Below are 12,093 nucleotides of genomic sequence, written 5' to 3' on the forward strand. Positions count from 1 at the left end.
AAGTTCCAGGGGAACGTTAGGTGTCAAAACTTTTGCAAACGAGCGTAGATATCGTTTTCACTGACGTATAAAAATCTATTCTAACCAACGCTTAACCGCATACACCGTGTTTTTCGTATCTATCTTGAATCAGTTACGGTTCATCATTGAGCAGTAAGATTGTCTTGGAGGAAACTTCAGCTTGCCCTATGGGAGATATCAAGCTCAGCTGAAATAATTTCTTGAGAATTAACCCGCCTAGAGAAACCTCGGAAGTGGTTACTCATTGATTCACCACAGCGAGAAACATTACACTTCCTACTGAACAGTTTCCTTCAGAAACGTCTCATGATGAAAATTTTCGACACAGACTGAAGGTGTTTCCTGATAACAACGCAAGTTGTACTCGTTTGATTCATTCGTTACCCGTGAGTTTAACATTCTTTTAAATACGTCGTTGATTCTATACTGTTTTATTTTCCTGGAACCAAATGAAATTTAAGAGCTTTGACCAATTAGTGGAGTTAGCACTATATAAATTATGTTAAATTAAATTAATTAATCAGAAATCCTAGCCCCTTTTGAATGACTGAAGCATTCACACGTAGCCTATTTGAAAACGGATACGTTCTGATGCAGCTTTACCGGTCATCCACATTAAAAACGACGGAAAATGAGAACGGAGACTTTCGAAAACGATTCCAAACGTGGAGTTTTCTGAAAACGCGACCTTTTTAAAACGCTCTGTTTTAGTGTGGACAGGTAAAAACGGAGGCATCTGAAAACGGTGACGAACAAATTAATAGATGTGATCGTTTCCAGTCCTAAACGGAGCATTTGTCCAAGATGGCTGATAACTTTGGGATATTCAAGCATTTTTCTATGTCATCAGCTAAACATAGTCTTGTGCAATGTACAGGCCAAGAAGAAGGATAGCGATCGATTGATGTTATTTCTAATTCCAAGTCCAACTCATTTTATTGTTTTCGGCCATTTTAGTAAGGACAAGTAAAGACCTCAGTTGCGAAAACGTTGGTGTGGGAAGAAATATTTTGCTTCGCTTTCGCCAAAAATGAAAACGGAGACTTTTAAAAACGTATTTAAGATTTATTCCAGGTTTAATGTAATTTTCACGGCAAAATTTGTTTTCAAATGGTAATTGGCTGCAATTGACCTCAAACTTAAGTCTTCAATTCGTGGATGTAGTTTTAAAAGTCTCAGTATTTCTTAGGTAAAATTATGTTTAGAACATAACTTGAACGCATTGATTATATCATACTTATTTTAAATTCAGAAATATATGCTATATATGTAGTTTTAACGTTTCGCTTGTTATATTAATTTGCCACATAAAAAGGACTGTTCATCATTTTACACCGGAGGAAAAAAGTTGATCCTGTGTTAGAATTTTTTTCTGGACTTATCTAACAAGACATTAATGACAAGTAAAGTATCAACGTTGCTGGTCGAGAGGTTAACAGATTTAGTTGATGATCTGAAATATCGGGTAGTCAATCTTGGTTGATATATATTCAGATTTCTTTTATTAGTTCTGTTTCTAATTTAATCGTTATGCATATGATTTTAAATTTTCGCTTGTAGGCGTGTGATATTTGCTCCTAGCCAAAGTCAGATAACTTCTCGAGATATTCGGAAATATCTTGAACTATTCCCGTTGTATCTATTCCAAATCATCAGTCAAAACATCGAGATGGTTTGAAAAGTCTCTCCTACGATTCTCAGAAGGAGAACCTTTAGTTCCCCCATTGGCAAAGGCGTCAGATTCGGATGAAGATATCACCACAAGGAAAAGAACACAAACCAGACAAAAAAAGAATTTGACTGCCATTCTATCACTAAGCACTTTCTGTTCAAAGAATTTTCTTGGCTTTGACAAAGTTAAGAGTCTTTTATCAGTTGTCTTTAATATGCTATAATTTTTGGCGATGAATTATTTAAAGAAAATGATCAAAACCATTAATTTCTGGCTGGTTAAAGTGATTAAATTTAATACCAAAAGGACGGAGATGCAATGGAGGAATAAATTGCCACGCGAGAAAAAAGTTCGCAATATAGTCCTACTTTTATTAATTGAAAAGCGAACAAAGACATACTATATGTAGATATTCATTTAATGTGTATATTACAAAGCAAATTAATTAGTCATAGTAAAAGAAAAAAACTACAGTGTAATGAAACTTTATGAAGTTATCACAAGTTTTATGAAGACAACACGAATATGACATGTTGGTTTATTTTATCGCCTGTTTTGGAGACAATGAGACTGAAACACGAAAGCTATCAGCTTGCTAAATTCTGATGGACAAGTAATCAGTTGTCTTCATAGCTGCCTTACAGGAGATCAATCGGAAAGGAACGATTTCCGGTCTTTTATAATTAATATTCTTAGTTTTTTCTTTTAAAAGTTAATTTTTTGGGTTTGGTTTTAATTAACTCACATCTCACACTTACCAAATCATCCACGCGTCGACACGCGGATGCTTCGTGAAAGTTTCATGACAATCAAACATGCTCTGGCATTGTTAACTCACTAAAAAAACACACCTGTTGTTGAATATACTTCAACCTACAGTCTTATTGGACTCGCTTACTTAATTACATATATTGGAATTGTTATATAAACCCACAAAGGGATTGCCTTTTAAATTGTCGATGTTCGAGGTGTCAATCAATTGACCGCTCGGTTTTTTTACAGCCTGATTGCTACTACATTTGTAATTTAGACCTAAAAGCTCAAATTGAAATACTCTTTTAATTGATAGACGACTGGAAAACCTTGAAGCCTTGGATTCACGTTTATTGATCACAGAAGGAAGACTGTCCTGCTTTTTACAATAATTGCTATAAAGCCTTTGAAGGAATTTCGCCCACTTGTAGGTCTGTAAATTAGCCCACGCTTTTTGTAATTCAGCGTATGGGTCGAAAAAAACAATACACCCAAAAAATATTCCACCAATCCGTCGAGTGACGTACAGCTGTTCTTGTTACCGCTCAGTTACACAGCCTGGTTAAGTTCAATTTCTATATTGTTATGTAAAGCCGAGCTTCAAGTCAAACTAATAAAGATGTAACTATGCTTACGTGTACAAATTAGCAATAAATACAAATATTAAAAAAGCTTTAATGAGAGGCTCATGTGAAAACCATCTAGTCAGCTGCGAGGAGGAAAAAATTAAAGAGACTCTCAAGCACAAAAAAATTGTTTTCAAACTGACGTGTAAAGGGAAAAAAGTTATGAAACGGGCACGGTGTTTGAAAAAGACTTACAAATTAAACTTGGTTTTGGGTTTCTTTTCGCCATTCCTCATATCTTTTCAGTAATAAAATACCGGCAGGAAACTTTCCTAAGGGTAGCTCAGCCATGTTTTAAACCACCTGGCGCTGATCGTAGTCTTTTATTTACCTTCTTTGTTATTCCACTTTTTCCCTAAAGAAAATAAATAGATAAGTTGATTTCATAAAACTACGAATAAAACTATCTCCTTGTGTTATGAATTAAAATTTTTGATAAAGATTTCCATTTCTACAGTAGTTTTATCTTCATTGACTCCTTGTAGGCCAATGCAAAAATGAGTGGGAGTTTGTGAATTTCATTTTTATCTTCTGTAAAGAAGTAAAAGCTGAGCTCTCAAATACTGAATAAAACCAGTCCAAGAGGCCTTGTATCCTCTCCGAACTTTTTTTCACTTATGAACTTCGAGTTGGAAGTGAAATAAATTGAACGAAGCAGGGGTGCGCAGACAGAGTTATGAGTTACACAGATATATATACATATATCTATTACGTTTTACTGTGTTTCAACCATTATGAGTTTTACACTTTTTATCAGGAAAAATAACGAATAACTTTAAATTTCACCCTTGAATAAATATCACTATATAGATTTATTCATAATTAAATCCAGGTACATATTCATTTTAACTCTTCCCCAAGTTTGACCGGTTTTGCTCATCGAAGGCTGTTTACTATATTTGTTCAAACGCGGTCACAGTGTGTCATTTGACTCGGTGGCGTTCCCTTTAAGCTGCGTGCTATTTTATTGTATTGTTATTCTTGGTCGTGCCATCGGACACACCGCATAAAACTCGCCATGTCATTTCATTCATTGCCTATTTTCTAGAGTGTGATTCAACGGTGCTCGTGCGTTCATCTTATACGTTTCTCGTGGAGGGTCACAGAGCGTTTCTAGTCACAACGCGCCATCTTAGGAAACCATCACGTACATTGGAAACCAGTATAAACATAAAAATTAAGATATTTGCCGTAGTAGTCAATCTTATAAGTTTTCTAGTTACCAATTGCGTCATTCCTCGAGGCCCGGAATTTGATACTTTGGGGAGGTTCTGTTATGTACTACGGTTGGCGCCCACAATTCATACATATCTTTATATATTACATAGCCAGAAATTGTGGACGGTAAGCGGCAGTTAACGCGGGCGCAAAAAACAAAATAAATCAAAATGGCGGTTAGAGCGAATCAAAGAGTAAGTAAGGGCTATTACAAGGATTTAAATGATGTGAGCACTGCTGTTGAAAATAAAGTGAATAGAAAAACCTCCTAGGGTAAGTTGGAATACCAAAAGAAAATATCTCACCTTCACTGTGATCAACCTCTTGAACCTTTTCTTGGCCTCTGACAAGATAGTATCATTCTTTAATGGTGCTATAGGCCAAGGCAATTGCCAAGGTTATTTTTCTTGCTTCTCTGTCTCTTGCATATTGCAGTGAGATGTCCACAACGTTGATTTTCCAAGGTTCAAATTATTTAACTGGCGGTATATCAGACATGGCACATATGAATATAATTATTTTAGCAAAAAATCCCTCCCGCGTTCCCGCTTTTTTTCGAAATTTATTTTCAGCAGCTTCTCTATTTTAATGTGAATACTTCGTGTATGGGGAATTACGAAGAATAACAAAGATGGCTACCAAATAGCTGCCGAGAAGAAGGAAAACAAACCGTCTATGGAGCGTTTTCCCCTCAATGATTTTCCCCTCAAAGAAGCCTGCTTTTCGTCCTGAAAAGGCAGTGCGCTAGAGTGTGTTTCTTCGGGAGAAAATGTTTGGTTTGCAAAGGTTACATCTCATCTCTTGAATGGGAAGCTGGGAAAACTTGTCGGAACAAGAACGTTTTCTCCTCACGCTCAGAAAGGCATGAAGTTAAGTGCTCTTTGAAGAGGTTAGTAAGGGCTTCATTGTGTTTGTCTGGAGTTCTTTTCATCGCAAAAGGCAGTGGCTTGACTGGAATTATTTTCATTTATTGTGCGATAAAAATGTAGTTCGATTATTGCTTTATTAATTTTTAAGCTGGGGAAAGTACCCATTTGAGCGGAAATTACTAAAATTAGGAACGTAAAAAGTCTCCCCCATATTTCCTTTATGTTCTGCCGCCATATTTAATCTCTTTTCGTGTTATATACGCATGCTTACGGCCAAGTTGGCAGCCATGCTGTCCGAAATTTTTGGCTATGAGATAACCCGAAAGCCCTGTCCCAAGGGAAACAATTGATTCAAAGGATATAATTTACCAAAGATCCCCGAGAAACGAAAGTTACGTAACGACAAATAAACGTACTTCCCGATTGCAGAAATATGGATATTTTTTTAGTTTCAACACTCAATAACGTCGTTCGCGTTTTACAGTAATTACACTCACTAGAGGTTAGACATACACTGGTATATTTAAGTTATCTTTATTTGAACCACAAACACATGGGACTGGTTGATTAATTTTTCAATTTTTAATTTACTCATCCCAGCCTGTTTATTGTCTTCAGTGACGAGGCTTTGTTTTATCATTCTACTTCACAAATTCAGGTTCAGCAACCCACGCGTTTCGCAGCATCACACGAACGGCGTTTCATAAGGGAACTTTCTAAATCGTCCTGTAAGATGAGAGTAAGAAAATAAAAATAAAAGTGCAAAATATATCATGTGACATGAACGCGTTTTAAGAAAATATACAGTCAATAAGAAAACAGATGTGAACAAATTTCATCCGAGCTTTTAAAACACGCTATACAAAACTTAACTTTTCCCTTTACTTTTTAAAATCAACTTAAAAACGGATGTTGCCAAAAATAGCATCATTTACTTGCTGCAGAAGACATTATCAGGTATCTTGCCAAATTGTATTCAGTTAAATACTATGGAAAATTTTTTTAGTGAATAAAATAAAACCAGGGGAAGCTTATACTTAACGCTGCAGTATACGCACATGAAAGTTGATCTTTTGTGAGCGTTCGACTTTGCGACCACAGCTTCCTGAGGGAAGGCCCATACATGCTCCATTCAAAGCGGCTTCAGATTCCGGAGAAAATAACATGGCAAGGAAAAGGATACAAATGAGACTGGAAACCAATTTGATTGCCATTTTGTTCGCGGATACTTTCTGATCAGAAAGAATTTGTTTCTGTCGTGGAATGCGTGTTTCTTATCTTAAATAGGCTAGAATGACTAAATTATTTAAGGAAAGTGACAGAAGTTTGTCATCAAGCGAACTGTTGAGCAGAAAAGAAAAGCAGAGAGAATGATCGGGAAGAGATGAAGCAATCAAACTTTTCATGTAAGTAAAAAAATGTCTTTAACCTTTTCATAAGAATTGATCAAGAGTGGCATACCATGTGTGCTTGTTTATTAAATAAGAAGATATGAAAGAGCAATCATTGTTATACAAATTGGAGCGAAACAAATGAAAAAATTAATTGTTTGAAATAAAAATGAGTCAAAAAATATTTTTTTCTAGGTGGCAATATAGTCGAGTTAATATCCTTGGCTTACTTGCATTTTTGTTTTTTCGGTAATGGCTTTTTCTCGGACATCTAGGAGTTTCTTTTTTTTGTCGTTGTTTTTTGTTTTTTTACATAGGAATCTTTATAAAATTGTAGGATCATTATTTACCGGCTATAACTTTAGGTATTAAATTTCGACTGAAATAGCAGTGTTTTCCCTCAGTTTTCAATCATTTTTCTCCTTTTTCTTAGTCTTTTCGGTAGATGACTTTCTGACTTTCAAATTACCAGCGTACTTAAAAACAATTTTGATAGAAGTTAATGAGATTCGAGTCCCATATTAATATTGGAGTTCCGAACTCTTTGAGAGAGTGAAAACTCACGATAAAAAACCTGCATGGTATGTGATGTATCACTTATTTCATCGCTCACACACCCTTTTTCTCACTTATTTTGAAGCATTTGTAATAAAAAATTACAAGAAGTTCCAGGGGAACGTTAGGTGTCAAAACTTTTGCAAACGAGCGTAGATATCGTTTTCACTGACGTATAAAAATCTATTCTAACCAACGCTTAACCGCATACACCGTGTTTTTCGTATCCATCTTGAATCAGTTACGGTTCATCATTGAGCAGTAAGATTGTTTTGGAGGAAACTTCAGCTTGCCCTATGGGAGATATCAAGCTCAGCTGAAATAATTTCTTGAGAATTAACCCGCCTAGAGAAACCTCGGAAGTGGTTACTCATTGATTCACCACAGCGAGAAACATTACACTTCCTACTGAACAGTTGCCTTCAGAAACGTCTCATGATGAAAATTTTCGACACAGACTGAAGGTGTTTCCTGATAACAACGCAAGTTGTACTCGTTTGATTCATTCGTTACCCGTGAGTTTAACATTCTTTCAAATACGTCGTTGATTCTATACTGTTTTATTTTCCTGGAACAAAATGAAATTTAAGAGCTTTGACCAATTAGTGGAGTTAGCACTATATAAATTATGTTAAATTAAATTAATTAATCAGAAATCCTAGCCCCTTTTGAATGACTGAAGCATTCACACGTAGCCTATTTGAAAACGCATACGTTCTGATGCAGCTTTACCGGTCATCCACATTAAAAACGACGGAAAATGAGAACGGAGACTTTCGAAAACGATTCCAAACGTGGAGTTTTCTGAAAACGCGACCTTTTTAAAACGCTCTGTTTTAGTGTGGACAGGTAAAAACGGAGGCATCTGAAAACGGTGACGAACAAATTAATAGATGTGATCGTTTCCAGTCCTAAACGGAGCATTTGTCCAAGATGGCTGATAACTTTGGGATATTCAAGCATTTTTCTATGTCATCAGCTAAACATAGTCTTGTGCAATGTACAGGCCAAGAAGAAGGATAGCGATCGATTGATGTTATTTCTAATTCCAAGTCCAACTCATTTTATCGTTTTCGGCCATTTTAGTAAGGAGAAGTAAAGACCTCAGTTGCGAAAACGCTGGTGTGGGAAGAAATATTTTGCTTCGCTTTCGCCAAAAATGAAAACGGAGACTTTTAAAAACGTATTTAAGATTTATTCCAGGTATAATGTCATTTTCACGGCAAAATTTGTTTTCAAATGGTAATTGGCTGCAACTGACCTCAAACTTAAGTCTTCAATTCGTGGATGTAGTTTTAAAAGTCTCAGTATTTCTTAGGTAAAATTATGTTTAGAACATAACTTGAACACATTGATTATATCAAACTTATTTTAAATTCAAAAATATATGCTATATATGTAGTTTTAACGTTTCGCTTGTTATATTAATTTGCCACATAAAAAGGACTGTTCATCATTTTACACCTAAGGAAAAAAGTTGATCCTGTGTTAGAATTTTCCTCTGGACTTATCTAGCGAGACATTAATGACAAGTAAAGTATCAACGTTGCTGGTCGAGAGGTTAACAGATTCAGTTGATGATCTGAAATATCGGGTAGTCAATCTTGGTTGATATATATTCAGATTTCTTTTATTAGTTCTGTTTCTAATTTAATCGTTATGCATATGATTTTAAATTTTTGCTTGTAGGCGTGTGATATTTGCTCCTGGACGAACTCAGATAACTTCTCGAGATATTCGGAAATATCTTGAACTATTCCCGTTGTATCTATTCCAAATCATCAGTCAAAACATCGAGATGGTTTTTATCTTGATAACAATGAATTTTTTCACTGGATGAGAACGATCTAAAATGTTAATCTCGTATATGATATCGTGGTGTCTAAAACCGATTGAGCTTTTCACTGTTTATTAGTGAATAAAGTTTTATAGTGTTACTTTCATTCCCACTCAAGCCTACTGAAAGAACTCTATCTTACTGTACTCCATACAGTTGTGTAATGCTCCTGTGAGACTGTATTTTTGCATGCATAACTATGTCTGTCTCGCTCTCGTCGAGAGACAAAACAGATAAGTTTATGAATGAGAAACAAGTCCGCTCAAATGATTTTTAAACATTCTCGCATGGCAAACGGAAAATATCGACAGCGGAGAGTGTTTTATTGCATCTTCACGTCCTTGAGAGTCATGTCCACCATCCCGCATCTTTTAGAAAGGAAATTACAAAATGAATGATGAGTGAAGCTTTCGATAAAAGACAAAACTGCGAGTTATTCCTACTTATATTGTTTTATTCTAATGATGAGGTAATAAACGATAAAAATAAAAAAAAACTCGAGGAGGAAGACAAGTCATCGCACCTTTTATGACTCTTAGTCATAATCTTGTGTCAGAATTGCGTTATCATGGTAAGAAATCCCTTCAGCTATCAGTTTTCGCCAGTTTGTTTAAAGATGAAATTTCTCACCTCGAAGAACGTTCGCCTTTACTTCTTTGTTGCGCTTTTCATCTGCTTGGCCTTTCATTACCTCGTCGGTATGGCCGATCCGCGAAACCCCGAGAGGTTCCGTCGAGGACAGAGAGCGCTTAAAGAGAACAAGACCATGGGTTTGCCAGACATAGTCAAGCGACTGAAAGCCTTGGAAGAAAAGCAAGTCTTCAAGATAGCTTCCGAAACACTTTTAATCTAATGGATTTGAAAACCCATGAAACAAAATTCACCTCTGCTTCCAACCCGCGCATCCTAAATGCGCTATAACAAGAACTCTATCTCACAACAAATACAGAGAGAATCATTTTATTGCCAAAATGGCCGGAAAGCAGACAGAAAAATTTTAGTTTTTAAATTGCACTCCCTTCATTTCTAATGAACCGTAAATCATACCTCTCAGTGTCTCGGTAGGACGAAATTAATAAGACGACGATGAATTGAGTTTTGGAATTTATGGTCAACTGGATGATCGGGCTGATTGGCTGATTGCACGACCCGTTAGATACGAACATACAGTAACTCTTTTATAGGCACGTTTTTAATTCAATTGATGAAAAGTTAAAACAACGCATAGGAAATGATTTCGGTGCAGCCGAGTTTGTGTATCTCGATAGCCTTGAATTGCCAGAATTTGATTCAGGCTAAATTTTAAGTTAAGCGTTCATTCTAAGGTATATATGAAAATTTCACCTGACTTATTTGTTATGTGTTTTTCTCGATAGTCTGGAGTTAACCTTGAATTAAATCAAGCAACGTATAATATGAAAGTGGTTTGCACTGTTGCAACAAACCAAACAGTTCATAACAACTGCAGAAAAATCCACCGCAAGTGTAAAATGCTTTCAGCAGCAAATTCAAATGAGCATTTTGTAAGTTAAGACGTTCCATTTAGTTGATTACAAAGCAGAAAAATATCTCCGATATAAAAACAGAGGTTTCAATAACTACAGTAGAGGAGGGAAACCTGGAATCTTTAACCTGTTCAGGCTCTCTGGGTCCTAAGGGCGATTGTGGAGCACTTGGAAGACCTGGGGCGCAAGGGGCTAAGGGAGAGAAAGGACAACTTTGGAAGACTGGGGTGAAGTACGTTCGCTGGGGAAGAACCACGTGTCCAAATGGTGCTCAGATTGTCTATAAAGGTAAAGGTCGATAATGAAATAAGTAGAAATGCGCGTCAGTAGAAAGAGGTAAAAAAAGTGCACTACTAAATTTTATTACACAGTAGCGTTATAACCATGCGTCACTTGCGTAATTGCCGATTGAAGGTTCTTTTAACTTATAAAAAGAGATTTGTTAAACAAGTATTTCACTGAGTACAACAGTATCTTGTAAAAGTGATTTAAGGTACCAGAGCGCTTAAATAAACCATTATTTCACCACTAGCGAATGTTGATGAAAAAAACTGACTTTTTTTCCCGGAGTTTTGGTGCACACTAATTGTCGCGTAATATAGCAGATTTCCTTTTTTTATTCAACTTGATTTTTAAAATTATAAATCGAGGAATAATGTCCATCCCCAATTGTCGTTTTAGGATTGATGGATAATGACTATTTCTAAACACCAAGGCGGTGGAATAAGCTATCTTTGAACAAAGATGGATACCAGGGGTCTTGATGGAGTTTAACAGTGAGCCGATTTCGGCCTAAAAATTTAAACGTCAAAGATAAAAAAGAATACATTTTTATCGTCAACCGTCAAACATGCAGCTCAATGTACCAGTCAGCAGACAATTTCTAAGGTCTCTTAGATATCTCTTTTCTAGCCGCTTCCCACAGGCAGTTTTAGATTCGAAAATGCTTTTGACATGTAAATTTATCTCTTAGTTTTAAACATGCCTAATATGTTGTCTTTTATTGTTATTATTTTTTTCTTTTTTTGCTAATACTGATGTTTGAAAATGGTTTTTAGTTATACCATTGACAAGGATCCTACTTTTTAAAACTTTCAATGGGAATGGTCCTAGCTGCATTAAAGATTTCTTTAAACTTCGTACAGCCAATAGGCTCCTTGCACTAAGAAGTCACGTGATCTTTTCCGCCATGTTGGAGGGCAAACAAATCGGTTGCTACGGGAAACAATGGCTGCCTCGTGAGACGACGAAAGGGGAGTGACGGAAATATTTGCTCTACTTGCTTCTTTGTTTCGGAACAAAACGATCTTTATCCACTGAGAACTCTCAAAAAGAACGACTGTAATAGTTGCAGACTTACTGACGTATTTGATGTGTCGGAAAGCTCCATATTTGCTCGTGTTTTCGCGTTCGTATAATCCGCACTTTGCCAACTGGTATGTCATATCGTTTTTTTAAACTCCCTTTTAACGCCGGTTTTGTCTATTTTTTAAGTTGATATTGTTAGGCGATGATAGTCGAGTCAATGTAGTTTCCAGAATGGTAGCGAATAAAACATTTCTGAGTGAAGGTGAGAAAAAATAAGTTTGTTTACTTGTATCCTCACCATATACTGGTTCTATTTCAGATAAAGAGATCACAGAGTG

The 12,093-nt window shown here is 36.1% G+C and overlaps 1 long non-coding RNA gene across 1 annotated transcript; it reads right to left on the reverse strand.

Annotated features, from left to right (window-relative positions):
- Positions 1 to 5,677: 5,677 nt before the first annotated feature.
- LOC148723309 (uncharacterized) lies at positions 5,678 to 6,460 on the reverse strand. Its single transcript, XR_015991836.1, has 2 exons — positions 6,218 to 6,460; positions 5,678 to 5,885 (listed from the first exon to the last, which is right to left on the reverse strand). It is a non-coding gene; the product is annotated as an uncharacterized LOC148723309 (long non-coding RNA).
- Between the last annotated feature and the right edge of the window lie 5,633 nt (positions 6,461 to 12,093).

This window comes from Stylophora pistillata, chromosome 9, assembly GCF_964205215.1.
Source record: "Stylophora pistillata chromosome 9, jaStyPist1.2, whole genome shotgun sequence".
In the NCBI taxonomy this organism is placed as follows: domain Eukaryota; kingdom Metazoa; phylum Cnidaria; class Anthozoa; order Scleractinia; family Pocilloporidae; genus Stylophora; species Stylophora pistillata.